Source organism: Pinus tabuliformis, chromosome 5_1 (genome assembly GCF_031772625.1).
Source record: "Pinus tabuliformis cultivar Carrire ecotype Pingquan chromosome 5_1, CPIR1, whole genome shotgun sequence".
Classification (NCBI taxonomy): domain Eukaryota; kingdom Viridiplantae; phylum Streptophyta; class Pinopsida; order Pinales; family Pinaceae; genus Pinus; species Pinus tabuliformis.
In genome coordinates this window covers 480,693,165-480,712,812 of record NC_142305.1, presented here as the reverse complement: position 1 = coordinate 480,712,812, position 19,648 = coordinate 480,693,165, and the positions used below count along the sequence as shown (strand labels likewise).

General features: G+C 41.7%; 1 pseudogene; it reads left to right on the top strand.

Moving 5' to 3' along the window:
- The window catches only part of LOC149165601 (leucine--tRNA ligase, cytoplasmic-like), a 144,307-nt pseudogene that overhangs the window by 72,398 nt on the left and 52,261 nt on the right, over positions 1-19,648 (top strand).

The following is a 19,648-nucleotide window of genomic DNA, read 5'->3' as shown; positions in this document are numbered from 1 at the left end:
TCAAGACTGGTCTTGGTTTTCATGAATATGTTGAAGGTGAATCTAGTTCACAAGGTGAGACAAGAAACTCTAATGAGAAATCTGAAATGCTCAAGGAACAACCAAGGAAAGAAATTCCTCAAGGAAGATCCTTTACTCCTAACTATGGACGTGATAGACGATTATTTCCTCCGCTGAATAATGTTGAATGTTATGTATGTCATAATCTTGGACATGTTGCAGCCAGATGCAGAAGTAGAATGGTTCAAGAAAGATCATCGCATCCCAGGTACTTCAGAGGGTATTGCTTTGCCTGCAATGCATATGGACACAAAGCAATTGATTGTGATAGAAGGAACATGAAAAATATAAGGTGCTATACATGCAACAACTATGGGCATAAAGCAAGGGAATGCAGGAGCAGATTTCAAAATTCAAGACAAAAGGACCATACATCATCACAGTTGCAGGAATTGAAGAAGACAGAGACAGAAAGGTGTGGGATAGCTCAGTCAGCTGACATAACAGACACAGGGGAATCTGAAAGTGATGAAATTCAGTATTCCATCCTGCATACGCTTATATAATGAAGACAAGTCGCGTATATACGCGAGTTACAGGCTGCAAAGTCGCGTATATGGAGAAAGGGCAGCAGAACAGACCCAGGTTCAGTCATGGTTGGCTCAGGCTCAGGGGGAGCAGAACAGACTCAGGAAATGGTTCAGACATGGTTGGCTCACACTCAGGGGGAGAATATTCTTCAAATAATTCATTGTTGGCACTATGGTTACAAGTTGATGATACATCTTGTTGTTTGATCAAAGGAATGGTATTGCAGGCTGATGCTTATGATACAGATCTGAATGGCTGGTCTTAGAACTTGCATCTGCTCAAGGGGAGCGTGGATAGATTGGTACATTTTGGCATATACAAAGGGGGAGTCAAATCAGAAATTTCAGCATGTACTCAGGGGGAGTATACCAAAGAAGAGCATATCTTGGTACGCCCTTTGCCCTTGATGTCAAAGGGGGAGAGTGACTTGGTGTGGTGGTTGCCATCAAGTCCAAAGGGGGAGATTGTTGGCATTATGTTTCAAGTGTTGTCCTTGATGGCAACTCACTCAGAGGTTGGTACAGGTGCTCAGAGGTTGGTACAGGTGATGGCAACTTGATCAGAGGACAGATCTCAGTACAGCAGGACAAGAAAGAGATATACGCAGGTTCAGCAAGGAGAATCCGCGTGTACACGCAGGTTGGCTTCAGTAAAAGCGCGTACATGTGAAAAGTACCTTTGGTCCGTGGTAGTTAGACCTTGGAAGTTGTGCCTATGGTTTTGGACCATAATGTCTCGACGGACGTGTTGATCCCTAGTTTCGAGGTTGATGGTATTGTGTTTCTATGGTTTTGGCTCTTGGTATTGAACAAGGCCTAAGGCTATATAAGGAGAAGATCACTAGGCAAAGATGAATGGATTGTGGGTGTCTGACACAGTGAGAAGATCTGGTATTGCTGGTTATCTGTTCGGGACGCTTGGCAAGGGTCGGATCTGACAGCAAAGGCAGAAGTAATCATTTCTAGATCTACACGCGGGTTGCCTTTGGAGAAAGCGCGTATACACGCGGTTTTGGTACAGTGAAGTAGCGTATGCATGTTAAGTGTTAATATTTCAGGGTGCTGCTGATTCTGGTGGTTGTTGCAGAGTTCTAGATTCTGGTTTGGGTTCTGTGTTCTTGATAACAGGGTTTCAGTGATTCGGTATTGGGTTGTTTAATGAATTATGATGCAAGTATAAGTTGATGATTGTATTGCGGTAATGTTTGCTTTGTACTCTTGGATCCAGTCTGAAAATTGATGAAACGTGGTCCCTGAAGGTTGTAGGGTCAGCACCTACGTACTAGTAAATGGATCAGCTAGTACAAGAGCTGAGGGGGTTGTAGCTCCCTTCCAGAAGTGGTTGGAAAACGAAAGAGAGGGTTGTAGCCCTCTGCAGGTTGTAGCCTGCATACTGGTAAAGGACTGCACCAGTATATTGTAAAAGAAGTTTCTCATTAAAGAAGAAAGAGACGAATTGCAGCAGGTGGTTTTCACCCACATTGGGTTTCCACCTTATATCATGGTGTTCATGTGTATGGCTCTTGTGTGATGTTCTGTTCTGTTATACTGCACATGTTTACTGTTAAATTGCTTAATAATGTTCTGATGCATTTACTGAAGATAAGATTAACTAAATCATAAGATATCTGCATATACGCTAGTTGCTTTAGACACAGTCGCGTGTACACGCGGATTCACTTAACTGAAGTCGCGTATATGTTTCTGAGTATGAAATTGAAAAGGTTTTATTGATCTGATAATACTGATTCACCCCCCCTCTCAGTATTATTTCCAACATAAATAACAAAGATTATTCTATGACTGCAAGGAAAACACATAAAAGTACACATAGGAGGTACTGGCACTTGGGTTGGGCCCAACCGCAGGAGCTACAGCCTCCTAAGAAAGCTCAGAGCTGGTGAAAAGCAAAATTCATCTCCATTACTCCAAAAATAATAGTCATGTCACAAAACTGTTTACAGCAAGAGCTCGAAAATGAGAAGAAATGCAGAGCTACACTAAAGTGTGAAAAAAACTGTTCAATAGCTAAAATGCAAGGCTTGAAGCCTTCTTACTTGTGCAACATGAGGACTCCCAATAGTCCTCCTTAACTTTAGGAGCTTGGCTACTGAAGACTGCAGTTAATCAGCCACTTCACAAAACCTGCTCGGCTGCCCCTTGAAATCATCTTTGGTGGGCTGTTAAACTCATCTTTAGTGGGTTGTTAAACTCCGAGCTGATGGTGGAGAACTCGAGGAAGGGGTCAATTAGTGCAAGAGACACCCTTCCTACAAATCCTCAGCCTTGTTCCTTTTTATTTGGCTATCAACTTGCTCATAAATGCTTGACCTTGGTCCAAAAGATGTCCAAAAATCTGCAATAAGCATGTATTAGACTTTGTGGTCAAGTGACTCTTCTCATTCATTCAATTAACATAAATATATTCAAAAACATGCATAAAACTATGAAGAATGGTGGATTAATCGAGAATAATAGGCAAAATGAGCCCATAAAGTTACCCATTTTTGGGGCTCATCAGAGGCATCCACTCATGCAGAGACCTCCAGTAGGGGGCAATTTCGAGCCAAGTTAGCGAAGGCAGGATCCATTGAGAGGTTTTATCTCATGGATCGTACCTTGCTACGAGAGCCCAAAGCACATAGTAGCAGGAGGAATCAATGGGATTGATGCAGTCAGAGTTTTCAGTTAACAGAGGTAATAACAGTCAGAGACTTTAATGACAGATGCATCATGCTGATTTAGGTTGGATGTTTTTTGTTTCTAGAGTTGTTAGAGCATCAAAACTAGAGTGAAGTGTTGCATGCAGAACATTCCAAAGGTTCAAGATCGGGATCGAGTTGAATTCCTTTCTTGTTGAGAGGGAGTGTTAAAAATAGCAACAAGAAATGATAAAAATAGAATCCAATATATTCCAATTTTAATTTGTCCTTGAATTAAAATTGAGAATTAAAATTCGAATTTAGTCTCACTAGTTGCTTGGAAATAATTAATTAATTCATTATGGATTAATTAGTTGGAGAAATTCAAGTTAGAAGTCTTTGTGAAGTCATGCAATAGTTATCTCTTAAATTAAGGAGATTATCCCTTAATTAAGGATATAAGGTTGAGTTGTAAATAGTTAGCTCAATTTACTGAGTTAAGTCTAGATAGATTAGTTCCAAACTGTTTGAGGAACTAATTGTGAGTTCAATCAGTTAATGCATGCAGGCATCCAACTAGTGTACTCTAGATAATTGAAGATTCTCTCATCATTAACTCATGCATGTCTATTCTGAGAAAGACCCAGTTGAGATTAAAGACAGGGACATTGTACTATCAGTTGCATGAGTTTTCCTATAAATGAAATGAATCCATGCAGAAGGAGAAGGTTCCTTGAGTATTGTGTAGTTTTACAGGCTGTGAGATCAGTGTGTGATTAGTGTTACACTTGGTAATAGGAGGATCACCCAAATAAACTGTGCAAGGAAATAGGAGGCTTGGAGGGCTAAGGAGAATGTTTGTGAGAAGCCTTGTTTTCCTGTGAGCATCTAGGAGGATTGTACTGAGAGCTCGCTAGCTGTGAAAGCTAAAACTTTGTGTAATATTGATGTATTTCCACCTTGTATAATAATATAGATAGTGGGGTTTTTAGCTGAGGCTTTCCCCTGAGTATTCTTCTATGTTTCATGTGTATTGATTCTTCTTTTGGTTATATGTGTTCTGCTTTATCTTTCTCAAATATATTAAGCTTCCGCAAGTTTTATTGTAGAAGTAGATTAAAGTATTTTTCTTTAGTTATATTACATTATCAGGTTAATTTGCAGTCAGAATTTCTATATTTCTTTTGAGGAATCTAGAGGGGCTAGATATTTCACACTTGAACCTGACAACTTACACTGGGGAAGACACAAAATGTGTTTCTCAATGCGGCTGAGGTGGAAATTCTGAGGTATGAAATTCTTTCTGAAGATCCTAATAACCAGGGTTAGGCTTAGAGGGGCCAGATGGAGGGTTCATGATGGCCTTGGCTACAATGTTCTTCATTAACCAATATAAGTGGACAATTTGCTTATATTGAGAGGTGCGGCCTCTGGAGTGGTCAAGGTTCGGGACCAGGTCTCTCCAATCTTCAAAGTGAATCTCCATTTCTACCTATTGATTAAGCTCTGATTTCAAATTCAATATCAACTGCCAAACCTAAGAAGGGGTTCCTATTTGGTAAGAGTGGGCGACATCTTGGATTATCTCAGTTGCAGATTTGCAACCCTAACCCCTCTGTTGATGGGGCTAGGCTAGATTGTTGACATTGCACCGTCCCACGTTCTTTCTGCGTCCACTTCCTCCTCTTACCGAAGATTCAGAACCTGAGGTGGGGCGAGCTATGAAATCCGCCTGTAAAGCAATGGTTGGGAAGAGACTCTTGAAACATATAACCCAAATCCCGAACATGAAGCAACTGGGCATTCTCAACTCTCAGTCGTTACATAGACGGTAAATACCTAGAAGGTGTACACCAAATAATGACATCAAACATTGAACATTAGGCATTAACCCAATCACTGCAAAGAAAATAAGACAAGTCAATTTCCCAAGGAAAGGAACTATAGACGCAGGCTCCCCGAGCCCGCTTAAGACCAAACACAAGGATAAAATACAAAGAACTAGATGCATAAGACCCTGTTTCATCCACACTTTCATAGACAACAAATGAAGGATATGGCTAATAGAGACAACCAAACATGTAGCATATTGAGAACTCCAAGCTCCAAAAAGATCATACATTCCCATGCAGGAGAGAAAAATTCCATGGAGAATAGAGACAATGAGATGGAATGTAGAAAATTCATAACACAACCCTTCGAGATATTTCCATAATTCATGATAGATAGTTCACTGGCTTGTAGCACCCATATAATGAAACCTTCCTTTTCGAATTGACACACGCATGAAGGATGTGAGAGCATGCGATGAAAAGGACAGAGAGAAATAACATACCCAAGGTTTGAGGAAATGACATGAAGGGATATGACTGCACCTGAGTAGCCCACCCGCATAGCTTCCCTCTAAAGCAACCCCGAGCAACTCAAGACCACAAAACCAATATCATAGACGAAAACCAGTAAACCAATGCCCGAGAATGAGAAAAGACAGATCCTTAACCACTGCAATAAGGTGTCGCTTGGCCCAGTTCCATTAACATTAACTTTGTGCATTCACACTACCACCTTGATATCCTTACCATACGTGTGAGGACGGTGGCTTCTTCAACTGCCCATATTTTCCTCGTTAAGGTTACACATGGCCTTGATAGTTCATATTAATTATAGTTAATAAATGTAATTCCTCCTCCCACATTTACCCACTTTCACCGACTGGCCGAAGGTAAACATGAGCTGAAGGTCACTATGATATGAATCAACCTCCTATAGGGAAATGGTGTTGATAGCTGAAGACCTTGCTAACTTCCCTTAGGTACCACAAGACCTCCAGGAGTAACCCAACCCTTATAAATGTCCAACCCATGAGACAACCCACTTTTTCCCTAACCTTTGGCCTCAAACGCTCCCTTTCCAAGGCCTCCACGCGACTATGGGTTCCCAGTTTCTCCCATAGTCTTGCATTAGTACGTCTGTAGCTTTTTTGTGCCAGTGATTGCAGAAATTAAGGCTACTTTCTAGGGCTGGGGCTAAGCCTCTGTCCATAAATCCATGAAACTTCTAGAACTCATAAAATACATGAAGACAATGCTTACAAACCTAAAATGGAGCCAGGACTTGACTTGACCATCCCCAACTAGGATTGACATTTTTTCAAACAATTGGTAGATATGAAACCGACAGGTCATGAATGCAAGTCTGAACATAAGGGACTAAAAACTTAACTGAGGTTTAACAAGAAGGGTCTCCACCTTATCACATTAGTTGTCATATACTCAATTGGGTCTTGCATTCATTATTTATTCTGTTACAATTAAAAAGCATGAATAGGGCCATGATTGAGAAATGTCATATAACCGTGCTTATAACCAACATACAACCATATATATAACCATAAGAGAACAACCATTAAATCCATATAATAACCAATACATTTCTTTACCAAAAACAAGAGAAACTTAGCTTTTATTAACCATATGCAATTACAAACTGAGTTCGGGACTTCCACGTTCCATTTTTTTTTTTCAGCCAATCACCCCCATTCCATATGCCAAGCATGAACATGGGATCTCGTGGGATAACCAATCCAAAGAAAACCAAGGGAATCTAAAGGTTAAACCACCTCCACCCTCTCCATACCGTGTTCACACCTAAATTGGTGTCAAAATCACAAAACCGAACCGATCTTGCATGCCTCAAAATTTCTTCACCATCCTTGAGGAATTTTCCTGTGTCCACCCTCAGGCTTTACTGTGTATCCCACCATTATCGACCAAGGGATTCCTAGGCCTTTGGTATTTTTCTTGAGACCACCTCACCTCAGATTCCAAAACCATCCAGAAATATAAATCTCAAACCAAGAACAATCCCATCACACCATGGCTATCCATAAATAGAAAGGCTAGGCTAAAATCCACTATCAATCCAAGCAAAATCTATGCTAATGACAACAAAATGACCATATAACAACATGCACATACCATGCATGTCAAACCCAACTAGGAAATCACACATGCAATCTATTACCTGCAAGTACTCCTGCTGAAGCTGCTTTATCCTTGCCTTTCTATGCTTTCCTTGTCCTTCTTTGCTTTTCCTTTCCTTTCCTTGCTTGCTTACTTTCTTTCCCCTCTTGGTGATCTTCTCCTATCTGAAGCTAATTCCAAAACTAAACTGACAAAAAGGTACCAACTGATCCCCAGAAGCCTTTTTATTTATGAGCCCTCTATTTTCTTCAATTTTCTCTTATTTTCCTTCATTTTCTTCCTCACATACAACCTATGACATTTCACCTTCATTTTCTCCTAATTTCCATTATTTTCATAAATATTGCCATTTTCCTTTCCAAAGCCTTAGTCATTTCCTTTGTCAATTTCCCTTAGCTATAAAACATAGCAAGTGATACCCACTAGGATATTTTTCCCAACATTCAGCTTAGAATAAGTGTCCCTTTGCGTGTGGTCTTATTTTAGCTGTATTAACTTTTATTACATGAACTTTTAACTTGGGGCTGTTACAATAAATGGTTACAAAAATAATATACTTTAAAACATAACATAATTAAAAAAATTATATTTAAAGTTTATTTATCATTTTATTTTTGCAAAATTTTATATGTATTTTTCTTAGAGTTATATTATTGTTAGAGTAAATTTGGATATCTAATGAAACTTATATAAAAGAATTATGATCTATTAGTTGGAATTTCAGAACTAATAGAATTTTAAAATACTAAATTAATTATAACGTTAATTTGGAAATATATAAATAAAATATTATTATGTATACATATTCTTATTTTACAATAACAAATTACATATAAATCTTGCTTTGAACAAGATTTTGGTAAAGATCATTTGATAAATATTTTTTAAATACTAAATATAGAGTACTTTTGAAAATAAATGCCGAATTAATTCAGGGCATAATGATATTATAACATTTCACTATCAATTAACAAAATTAATAAATTACAATTAATGATACAACATATTCCACGTAAAAGGTCACATGAATCAATAAGGGGTAGAGTATGTACACATATGTAGAATTCACAGTCAAATTCCTACTTGGAGTGGGTCCATTGTCCCATAAACAAAGGAGTCTCATACACCAATTTGGTGTTTGTTTGGTTGAGACCTTGAATGAAGTACTATTGAAGACAATGTAGCCATCACAAACTAAGGGTATGCAAAAGCCAACAACAAGCTACTTATATTATATGAACTCCAAAAAATCAACATAGATTGAATACAGTTGATGGCTCCAATATAATGTTCAGAAAAGTGGACATATTTGTACTTTCATAATTGAACCAATGTCATATAATTTAGGTTTGAGTTCAAGTTCGGAAACCATTGTTGTTGAAGATACCTAGAAAGGATACCATTATGTATGTAGAGGAAATGACAACTCATGAGACTATTATTGCAAAGGATACCTCAGAAGGATAATAGATCTATTGTATATGTAGAGGAAACACTCATAAAATTATGGAAAAGAAATTAGGTTCCTAGGTAGTAAAAGGAATAAATAATAAACCCTACAATATGGGCTATCTCCTACTAAATACACTCCTGAATACTTTCCAATGTATACCATTACTTTGAATGCTTGAATTTTGAGGGTCTTGGGTAAAGTGCTTTGGGCCTATTCGTATAGGGTGGACCCTGAATCATTTCTCAGAAAAGTAACGTACTCTAAATAAGCATTGAAATTAAAAAATTATGCTTGTTGGCATGAGCACAAGCAAAATCTAGAGTATGACATGCTTCTTAGTAAGATGTGTAATATTTTTCTTATTGATATATGTCACTAGTGAGAAGTAACAAAGGGCTAGTATTGGTAAAATATGTATAAAATCATTGAAGTCACTATCCTATTTCTCAGTAATTTGTATGGGTATGTTTGAAATTAGAACATATATTCAAACTATTTATGTGCTGAAGTCATACCAACCCAGAAGTCAGATTTAACTCACCAACCCAGAAGTCAGATTTAACTTACCAACCCAAAAGTCAGATATAACTTTGGGACACGAGTTGGTAAGATTCATGTGTTTACATCCTCTCTCTCTCTCTTTGTGATGCATTTTGATTTTATGATTAGTTATCTTGTGGTGGTGGTTGTGTGTGCGAGTTACAATTCCCATCCTAGTATGTTCTACTATGGAATGCTAGGATATATGCAACCACCTTAAAATTATTCAACTCTTACTCCATTCTATATGTAGTGCTATTTTTTCATTTATTTTGGATTGGTGAGTATGGTACATTTGAAATCAATGATATTGATGTGTTTATTATCACTGAGAGGGCTTCCCTTAATCTTGCATATCAACATATGTATAAGATCCCTAAGAAGCCCCCATGCTTGTTAGAGCTATCTGGCCATGATTTGATTGGTTTATCATTGAAGTCGCCTCGAATAGTCAATGTGGTTATGTATGCCCTTCCCATGCTCATAGTTGTAACAAAAAAATTCATTGGAATAGAAACCAGTGTCCCCAATGATCCAGTGAACGATTATATGACCTGTTGGATCTAAAGTTAAAACCTGTCCTCAAGGCCCAGTTCCTTGTGAAGGATGAATGGGTTTTACCATTTAATGTAATCCCTATAATTAACACTCCAGAGTTAGAGGAAAACTCATCTAAAAGGGTGTGTGTTGATTTGAATATCAAGAACCCAAATGACAAATACAAACTTAAAATAACAAATATATTAACTTATCTTATAGATTTCATAGATGGAAAAATGATAGTGGGGGATTTCAAGGGAAAAAAATTTCAAGAAGAAAGACCATTAATCAAGAAAAATCTTTTGGATACAAGGGAGGAAGTCATGTATAGGGAGCCTACAAAAAAGGTAATATCTAGGTCAGATGTGTTAGCTACCTATACCAATAGGTTTCATATTTCATGATTGGCAAAGAAAGTTCCAAATATGCTCTGCTTTGATGATGCAAAGATCCCATATTTCCAAGAGAAGACAATGTGTGTATATAGCTTGATGTTGTCCCAAGTTTGATGGATGGTCCAACAGCCTAATCTGGATCATGCCATGTTTCAATTTTCTGTTGTAGAATAGAGAAAGGAGCCTGTCCAAACTGTTTAATCTTGGCAGGCAAAGTAGCTAGGTAGAGAAATAAGGTTCCCAACTGCTTAATCTGGGACCTTGGAAGAAATAAGGATAGCCTTAGATAGAGGATCAAAAGGGAAAAAGCCAAAGAAAAGAAAAGGAAAATAAGGGTCTGCAAGTCTAAGTGCACCCTCCATGAAGAAACAAAATATGCTAGGCAAATAGATGGGTAAGCAGTTGGGGTTGCAGAAGTGTCATTCCTTTCTAGTTGAGTGTTTGATAAACTGTTTACAAAGGAATAACAGTGGATTGAGAAGGTCCTCTTCTCCATTATGATGCAGCAAAGCAAAGGAGCATGTCTAACTTCCCAGTTTCCCCTTTCACTCTCACTACTAACATCCCCTCATCAGTTGAGATTCATGGAAAAATTTGAGGTTTCATGGTGGTTCTTATTCCTTTATAAGCCACATTTCTTGTCTAAAATTCTTTTTATTTTTATCTACTCCCTAAGCTAAGTTATCTTCACATAAACTTAGTGATTTCATCCCTCATCCACTTCTTCCATCCATATTAACCCTTAACTTCTATTATCTAAAGTCCCTTATGTTTCCCTTCCCCCTACTATTATAACACCAAGGTGTATAAATCCCCCAGCATTGTATAAATATCCTCCCCTTAGCACTATAGCTAAATAAGTTAGTTTAGGGAGACATTAGTCCATCAGGGGCTATGGTCAACCTTGTCATGGGATTGCTCTGACCTCTGGTTGGAGTAATAACCACCCCCTAAGCCATCCCCTCACCTCTGCCCAAGTAATTCCACAAAAACCCCTTCCCTCTGCTTAAAATCCACTTATTAACCCTTTTTTCCCCGCATATTAACCCCTACCCCCATAAAACCCACAAATAACCCTAAACCTAAGGTTCTCCGCCCAGATTATTAAATCGAATACTTTAATATGCTGGCGGGACCCCCCCCCAACCTGCACGATCCGTCGGAAGGCCCGCCAGCCGTCGATCGTCTGCCACCCACGATCCAACGGTGGGCGGGTATTTTTAGATCTGGAGCTGCCGACCTTTAACGTCCGGGGAAAGGCGGTATTGGGCGCCGTACCCGGGACGCGTGGCAGGCGGCGGGGTTGTTCGGAGCCCCCCTCCCCGATACCGCCTTTCCCCAAAGGTGGTGCGGGGAAACCGCTTACCACCATCCCGTTACCACCTCCCCCTTACGTCATGCATACGTCATCATGACGTAGCACCCTTCCCCGCCCCCGCGCCGTGTGGCCCTCCACGTAGTCCTGCCACCTTATCCACCCGCCACCATGTCCTGCCACCCTGGCCTACACCTCAGCAGCCACGTCACCCCCGTACCCGGGCCCGCCATGACGTCATGATGACGTCATCGGCGGAAAGGCACCAATTACCTATTTTTTCCGAATTTGTCGTTAAAGTCACGGTTTGAGCCGTTTTTATGTCATTTTCGCGCAAAAGAAGACATAGCCGTTGCAGCTGGTTCACTGCCAAAGCGCCTCCGGACCTCCAAATTCAAATTTGCAACCGTACCAACTCATCAACTCAGCCTTCACGGTTCGGCCCGCAGGTTTTCTAGGCGTTTCTATCCAGGTATTCACCGTAATTCCCCATTTTCGCCCATGCATACCATTTATCTGTAAATTCACCATTAAAACACCTGTCAAAATTCCGCAATTAAGCATAGTCTGCTACCTAAAAGTGAGCCAAGCTAACCTGCTTACCCCCAGAACTATAAATTCAACACTGAAACAGTCAGTTCACGGGCCAAAGCTGTGAATTCATACTCGAGGTGCCAGGCATTGTTCCCTTTTGCCGGGTGTAGACCAGCAGCAGTTTTTTACCAAAGTAAACCTCACATACCCTCTGCAATTTACCCCTAGCAATTCACAACCCCTATGAATTTACCAAAAACTGCAGAAGCAAGCCTGTTTTTCCATTGTAAAAAACATTTCAGACTTTTTCTACAGTTGGCCTATCATTTAAGCTCTTAAGAGCTTTGCAAACCATTGCACTCATCTTATTCAAAATCAAATCATACAATGGCTGCCCCTGCACCCACAGCTCTCAGTGTTGCTCCTTTAAATCCACCCAATAAAAACTTGCAGTCCTTGCCTCTTGCTGACAAGGACTACCTTATTGAAGACTGTGTGGTAGACAGGGACTTTCTGCAGACCTTCAGGCAGTTGAGAGAGGACTACCTGAATGGTCATGACACATATGGGATATGGGAGTCAAACCTGCCATACTATTGTCTCCCATCTGTAAATGTCTTTCCAGAAATCATTCGCCTATGTGCTGAAAACTATGATGTGCAGCATAGAGCCATCAGCACCCCATCTGGGAGGATCCTCTTCTACATTAATCTTGAGTCCATCAACAAAATGCTACATTTTGATCAGATAGAGCTGCTAATCCCATTCTCCATGAACTATCTGCTGGACACTGGTGCCAAGATGACCAGTGAGGAGATTCAAAAGGTCACCAGGACATTCATGAGACCTGAGTGCCAGCCTGCAGGGCCACCTCCTTATTTAGATGTCCACTTCACTGAAGTAGGCAGATTACTCCTGGACATGATTGCTTATGTGCTGGGATACAGAACCAGCGAACATGTGGATGAGACAATGCTAGTATTACTAGCTGTTTACAGCCCAGGCCAACCCCCTGCCCGCAAATATAACTTTGCCAATTTTATAGCGAACAAAATCCATGATCAGTTGGGTGCAGTGGATAGACAGGGGGTCTTTAAGTACTCGGCCTATATCTATCACCTCTTTATGTACTATCAGTCTGAGGCTTTTCCATGCTATATCAAAAAGCTGGATTATAGAGGGGAAAGAAGATCTGTGATCTTCTGGACCTCTGTCTATCACAAAGTCACAAACTCACCCTATTCCTATTGTGAGTTCGTTGACCAATTTGTGTATCCAGTCTCTTGCCTATTGATGAGGTCCCCTCCTCCTAGAATATCAACTGAAATGCAGAAGGCTCTGCAGCTTTCCAAAAAATTTAAAATAGGTGATTGGTACCTATATGAGGATCATACAGTCATCAGAGTCTATGGCTGTGAGCTCTGTCCATACAGGCTCCCAAAATATGTGCCTATGAGGATGTTTGCCTTGGAGTATTACAGGCAGCTGATTCAATCCGACCTCACCCACATCCACAGAGCCAAAAAGAAGGCCCACCTCAAGTTCAAACACCAGTTGGGCCCCTTCATCATGAATCAAAAAGAAGGGTGGGAAGATGTTGACCTCATCCTCAAGGACAAATATAAACTATCATATAGTTTTCGGTGGGTCCCTTATGACCCCGAGGGCTTCATTACTGCCAGAAGAAACAAATACAGGCTTCTAGGTTATAGACATTGCCAATACCCACACATTGAAAGATATGCCAACCAGCAAGAATGGCAGCAGGGTACTCTAGTTGAAAAGCTAACTGAAGAAGAGATAATGCTAAAGAATATGAAGGAACTTGAAAAAACCATTGACCTAGACTATGTGTAGCAGGTACCTTTCAAGCAGCCTTATTCAACAGGAGAAGGGACCTCGGCCTCAAGGACTGCACCAGTTACACAAGCACCTTCCACAGCAGCACCAGCTGCAGACAAAGGCAAAGGGATAATGGGTGCAGAGGAGGAAACAGTGAAAGAAAAGCCTGCCCCTGCAAATGAGCAGCATCAAGAGCCCCAACAAGGGCAGCAAACAGAACAACAGCAAGAGCAGACTGCCCCTCAACAAACGGAGCTACCGGTAGCTCCAGTAATGCAAACTCCACCTCCACAGACTGAGCCATTGACTGCTCCAAGTTTGCAGACCCCAGCACATGAAGAAAGGGGTATGAAAAGAGATAGAGAAGAGTCCACTCCAATTAGTGGATCCTCCCAACAACCAGGAGCCAAAAGGCAAAGGCTAGACTCCCCAGAGGTAGAAGACATCACTGAAGAATTCCTTGACAGCTCAAGGAAAAACAGGGAGGGCAGCCAGCACACAGGGACAAGCTCCTTTCAGTAGGAGCAAGGATTGCAACTTGGTTTGGAGGTGTCTTCCTCCTCCCAGCAGAGCAAGAAGCCCAAGAGCACTAAGGCTTCTTTCAAACAAATAAAAGCTCAGAATGATCTGCTGAGGGCTGAGGTCTACAAGCAATTTATAGATGCAACACCAGCCCAGCAAGAAAGGCTAATGTCTGTGTATGACATTAAAGAGGAAAAAATAATCCTCAGTCACTTTAAGCCTACAATACCGCAACCTAAGTCAGCTGCAGATTTTGTGAAGACAAGGGTGGAGGTCATGGCCAAAGACATCCATCCCATGGACCAAATAGAACTCCACAAGCAAGCTGGAGAAATGGTTTATGCAACCTTGGTGGAGAGGGCAACCATGGCCCATGAGCTGAAAGAATCCCTAAAAAACACCAATACACAGTTGGATTTCGAGAGAATGTCCTCCTTGGCCAAAGACAATAGAATAAAGTCTCTTGAGGACATCATCATTGATCTTGGACATGATCCTAGTGATCCAAAGGGTGTGAAGGCCCTTATGAAGAAGAAAGATGATGACCTGAATGCATTAAAGAAGAGGTTGAAGCTGCAACCCATAGAGCACCCTCAAACCGCAGAGCTTCAAAAGCAAAAACAAGTTGATGACCAATTAGACCTCATAATGCAGCAAGACCAAAGGATCAGGGATTTGGAGAAAGAGCTGGAAGGAGCATTACAAGATAAACAGGGAGAATCCACTTCCCAAGCTCCTCCAACTACTTCAACAACAGCAACAACTTCAGGGGCTGTAGAAATTTTGAATAATTTAACACATATTCAATGGAGATTATCCTGATCATGTACTAATGCGGAAAACATACACAATACATAAGCTCCTCTACGTTGATCAAGAATATAGCAACATCAATAACAATAAAACATCAAGAGCATTCACACATTAACACAGTATGTATCACGGGGAAAGCATCTCGCTAAAAACCCCACACTATCTGTATATTAATGATTGAGTCATGTAACATTACACAGCATAATACTTCTCACAAGTATCTCCACCTCTGTTACACACAATACAGCTCAGATCTGATCTCCAAATCTCTTCCACTGCTTGCCTGCCTCCACTGCTCAATACCTGCTCAAGAACTGATGAGAATTGCTTCCCAAACTCGATTTTCACCTGCAAAATAGTCACTCACTCTTTGTGGACGTGAGCAAAGGCTAAAATACGGGCCAAATACGTGAGCAAACTCATTGGCATACTCAATCCTTTGATTGTGCAAGATCTGGTGCACAACTATAGTCACAACTGATAGCAATCTGATTCTCTACCACCTGTCCCTGTTGAACTGAACATGCACTGACATGCAACTGAGTTAACTGATGTATTCTTTAGTTGTATTATGAGTTAATAATTAGTTTAACAACTCATCATTAGTCTATCTGCAGTTAGACTAACTACAACCAGTTTAACTAAGTTAAACTGAACACAACTCCATCAACTGTACCTCCAGTCCACTAAACTCAACTCACTTGAGTTCTAACTGAAGTCATGCATGCAACAACTCAACTGACTCATAAGAAAAACGAATTTCCTTCTGACAGCTGCATGTGCCACTTCCGTAGCTCAAACTGAAGTGCTCCAAGAGAATAAGATTAAGTTTATAGTCCAAATATTATTGTGAGATAATAATATTTGACTTTTCTATTTTTGACAGCCAGTCTAAAAATAGGCTTGATCACTCACACTGTGATCACTCACACTTTCATCAAAAATAGAAGTCCATCTATTTTCCCAACTTGATCAATCATCCATAAACATAGACATGATCCATATGTCTAAAAATAGACATAGTCTAAAAATAGACTTGCGCCAAAAATAGCCTGCGGGCCCACTTAGTGAAGGCGACTCTTTTCACTAAGCTCCATCATCTTGTTGCAATCTCAACACTCCCTCTCGACAAGATATGGATTATCAGCAACCCCTATCCTGCCTCGGTGGTACTCGAATTTTCTCCTGGTGAGAGCCTTCGTCAGAATATCAGCATCCTGATCCTCCGTTGGAATGTACGAAAGTAACATGATCCTCCGCTGCACACAATCTCTGATATGATGGTACCTGATGTCAATATGTTTAGATCTATCATGAAATACAGGATTAGCCGAGAGTTTAATGCAACTCCGGTTATCACAGTAAATCACAGTAGGATCCAAATGAGAACCGAACAAACCAACCAGGATCTTCCTCATCCATATAGCCTCGCATGCAGCCAAACTTGCTGCCATGTACCCGGCCTCCGCTGAACCGAGTGCCATGGATCTCTACTTCCTGCTGTACCAAGAAACTGCTGTCGATCCGATACTGAAGACCCCTCCTGATGTACTCTTTCTGTCTGTTGGGCTCCCTGCCCAATCTGCATCCGTGAAGCCACATAGCTTCACCTCATCCTCCTGTCTGTACCACAAACCATATCCCGATGTGCCTCTCAAGTAGCGCAATACATGCTTGCCCGCCTTCCAGAAGAGCTTGGTAGGCTTAACCATAGCTTGTGAAAGCTGGTTAATTGCATAGCATATATCAGGTCGTGTATTGACCAAATACATCAGCGACCCCACCAACTGTCGATAAACAGTGGCATCCACTTCTTCTCCCGAAGTGGCATCCTCCTTCCTCCAACCTCCAGGAAGAGGAGTATCAACAGGCTTGCAGCCATGCATGTTGAACTTCTCCAGTATCTCCCGAGCATACTTGCCCTGAGAAACAAACAGTCCACCACTGCGCTGCCATATTTCCAATCCTAGGAAATAGTGAAGGAGGCCCAAGTCCTTCATCTCAAACTCTGTAGCAAGATCCTTCTTGCATGACAGTATCAACAGCTCATCACCCGTTAGAATCAAATCATCAACATACAGTACAATGATAAGCAACTTACCCTCCACCACAATCTGGTATAGGTTCGGATCCGCCTCGCTCTTGGAGAATCCAAGTCCTGTGAAATAGCTGTCTATCCGTGTGTACCAAGCACGTGGTGCTTGCTTCAACCCATACAACGTTCTCTTGAGCCTGCACACATGCGACTCGCTGCTGAAGACTTCAAAGCCTTCGGGTTGCTCAATGTACACCTCCTCCTCAATGACTCCGTTGAGGAACGCAGTCTTCACATCCATCTGATGAATGTGCCATCCCATCTGCGCTGAAAGAGCAAGAATCGTCCGTATGGAAGAATACCTTGCGACAGGTGCAAAGGTCTCCTCATAATCGATCCCCTCAATCTGTGAAAAGCCTCGGGCAACAAATCTTGCCTTGTACTTCTCCACACTCCCGTCAGTTGCCTGCTTAACTTTGTAGATCCATCTCGAACGCACCACTGATTTCCCTTCCGGTCTAGGAACAATCTCCCATGCACTGTTTCTGACAATAGAATCATACTCTTCCACCATGGCGTCTACCCATGCGGGATCCTCCACAGCTTCCTCGAAAGAGGATGGCTCAGTCATAACACACTTGCTCATAAGAGCCATGTATCCAGTGTACCGATCAGGTGACTGTCTCTGCCTGCGTTGGGCTGTAGGTGGTCCTACAACTTTCTCTGCATCTTGAGCCAGTCGCTCAGCTTCTGTCAAGCGCTTTCGCCCTCTGATGGTTGGCGCTGCATGAGTGGTCTCTTCCACTCCATGAACCTCGTCCTGTGGCTGATCCACGTCCTGAAGCTCATCCTTAGGAACTAATAGCTCCTCATCTGCATGTAAGTGTAGCTCCCTCTCAAGCGAACACTTCATGGCTTTCTCCTCCTGAAATTTTATATCCCGTCGCACAACAGTTTTACCACTGTCTGGCAAATACAGACGATAGTTGTGGGGCGTATCAGTGTACCCCACAAATATCCCAACCTCTGCAGTCGGCTCCAACTTCTTTCTGACATCCTTCGTCACATGCATGTAAACGTTAGCACCAAAAATCCTCAAATGAGAAAGATCAGGCTTCTTACCAGAATAAGCCTCCTCGGGTGTACTCATGCCAAGTATCCTATGAGGACAACGGTTCTGCACATAAACTGCTGTATTGCATGCTTCCGCCCACAAGTGAAGGGGTAGGCCCTGATCATGCAACATTGCCCGTGCAGCACTCACAATCGTTCTGTTCTTCCGCTCAGCTACCCCGTTCTGCTGTGGGTTATGGGGAGCTATGAGCTCTCTACGAATCCCTTCTACCTTGCAGAAATCCTTGAACTCGTCCGAGATGTATTCACCACCATTATCGCTCCTAAGAGCCTTCACCTTCTTCCCCGACTCCTTCTCGACCAGTGCTTTGAATTCACAGAACTTTGAATATGTCTCGCTCTTCTTCTGCATGAAGAAGATCCAGCACTTACGAGAGAAATCATCAACAAAAATCACATAATACCTGTGTTTTGCTGTCGAAGCAACTGAGAAAGGTCCACAAACGTCTGTGTGAATTCTCTCAAGGATCGTCGTGGCGCGACTATCCTTCTCGTGAAAGGTGGCTTTCACAAACTTCCCCAAAGTACACCCCTTGCACTGATCTGACTGCGCAAGTGTGCCTTTAGGAAGCCCTGTAGTGATCTGTTGCAGTATCTTCAAGGCTCCATGGTGAAGGTGACCCAATCTCCTGTGCCACAACTCGCCATCATCCCGGCTCACCAATCCTTCTGCCTTGCCTGCCATTGCTGCGCATCCATCTACATGCAACTGATAAAGGTTCCTCACTCGAACCCCTATCTTCCGGGTCTCACCAGTTGTCTTGCTGCGCAGGAAGGCCTTTCCCTCGCTGAAAACAACATCATACCCCTTGTCTTCTAACATCGCCACTGAGATGAGATTCTTCTTCAATCCTGGAACATGCATGACTTCCTTGAATACAAAGGGTTTACCAGACTCCCTCTCAAAGGAAATGGTACCGATACCGGTCGCACTGTATCTACCATCATCGCCCATCTCGATGTGCACTCCAAGATCTTTGTCCTCCAGATCAGAGAACAAATCTCTATCTCCCGTCATGTGAAAAGACGCACCACTGTCCAAGAACCACACTGATCCCATCACACTTGAACCCAAGCATGCGATCAATGAAAAATCAAGCTCAAACTGAGAAGCTAAGGCCTCTCCCCCTGCAGATCCAGCAGCTTGCTTGTTCTTCTTCTTCTACGGACAATTTGTGGCATAGTGTCCATGCTGGTGACAGTGAAAACACTTCACTTTGGACATATCCTGCTTCTTGCCTTTCGCACCAGACTGAGAAGCTTTCTTGCTCTTCCCTTTCTTTGCTTTGGCAGGCAAAGCACAATTCTCT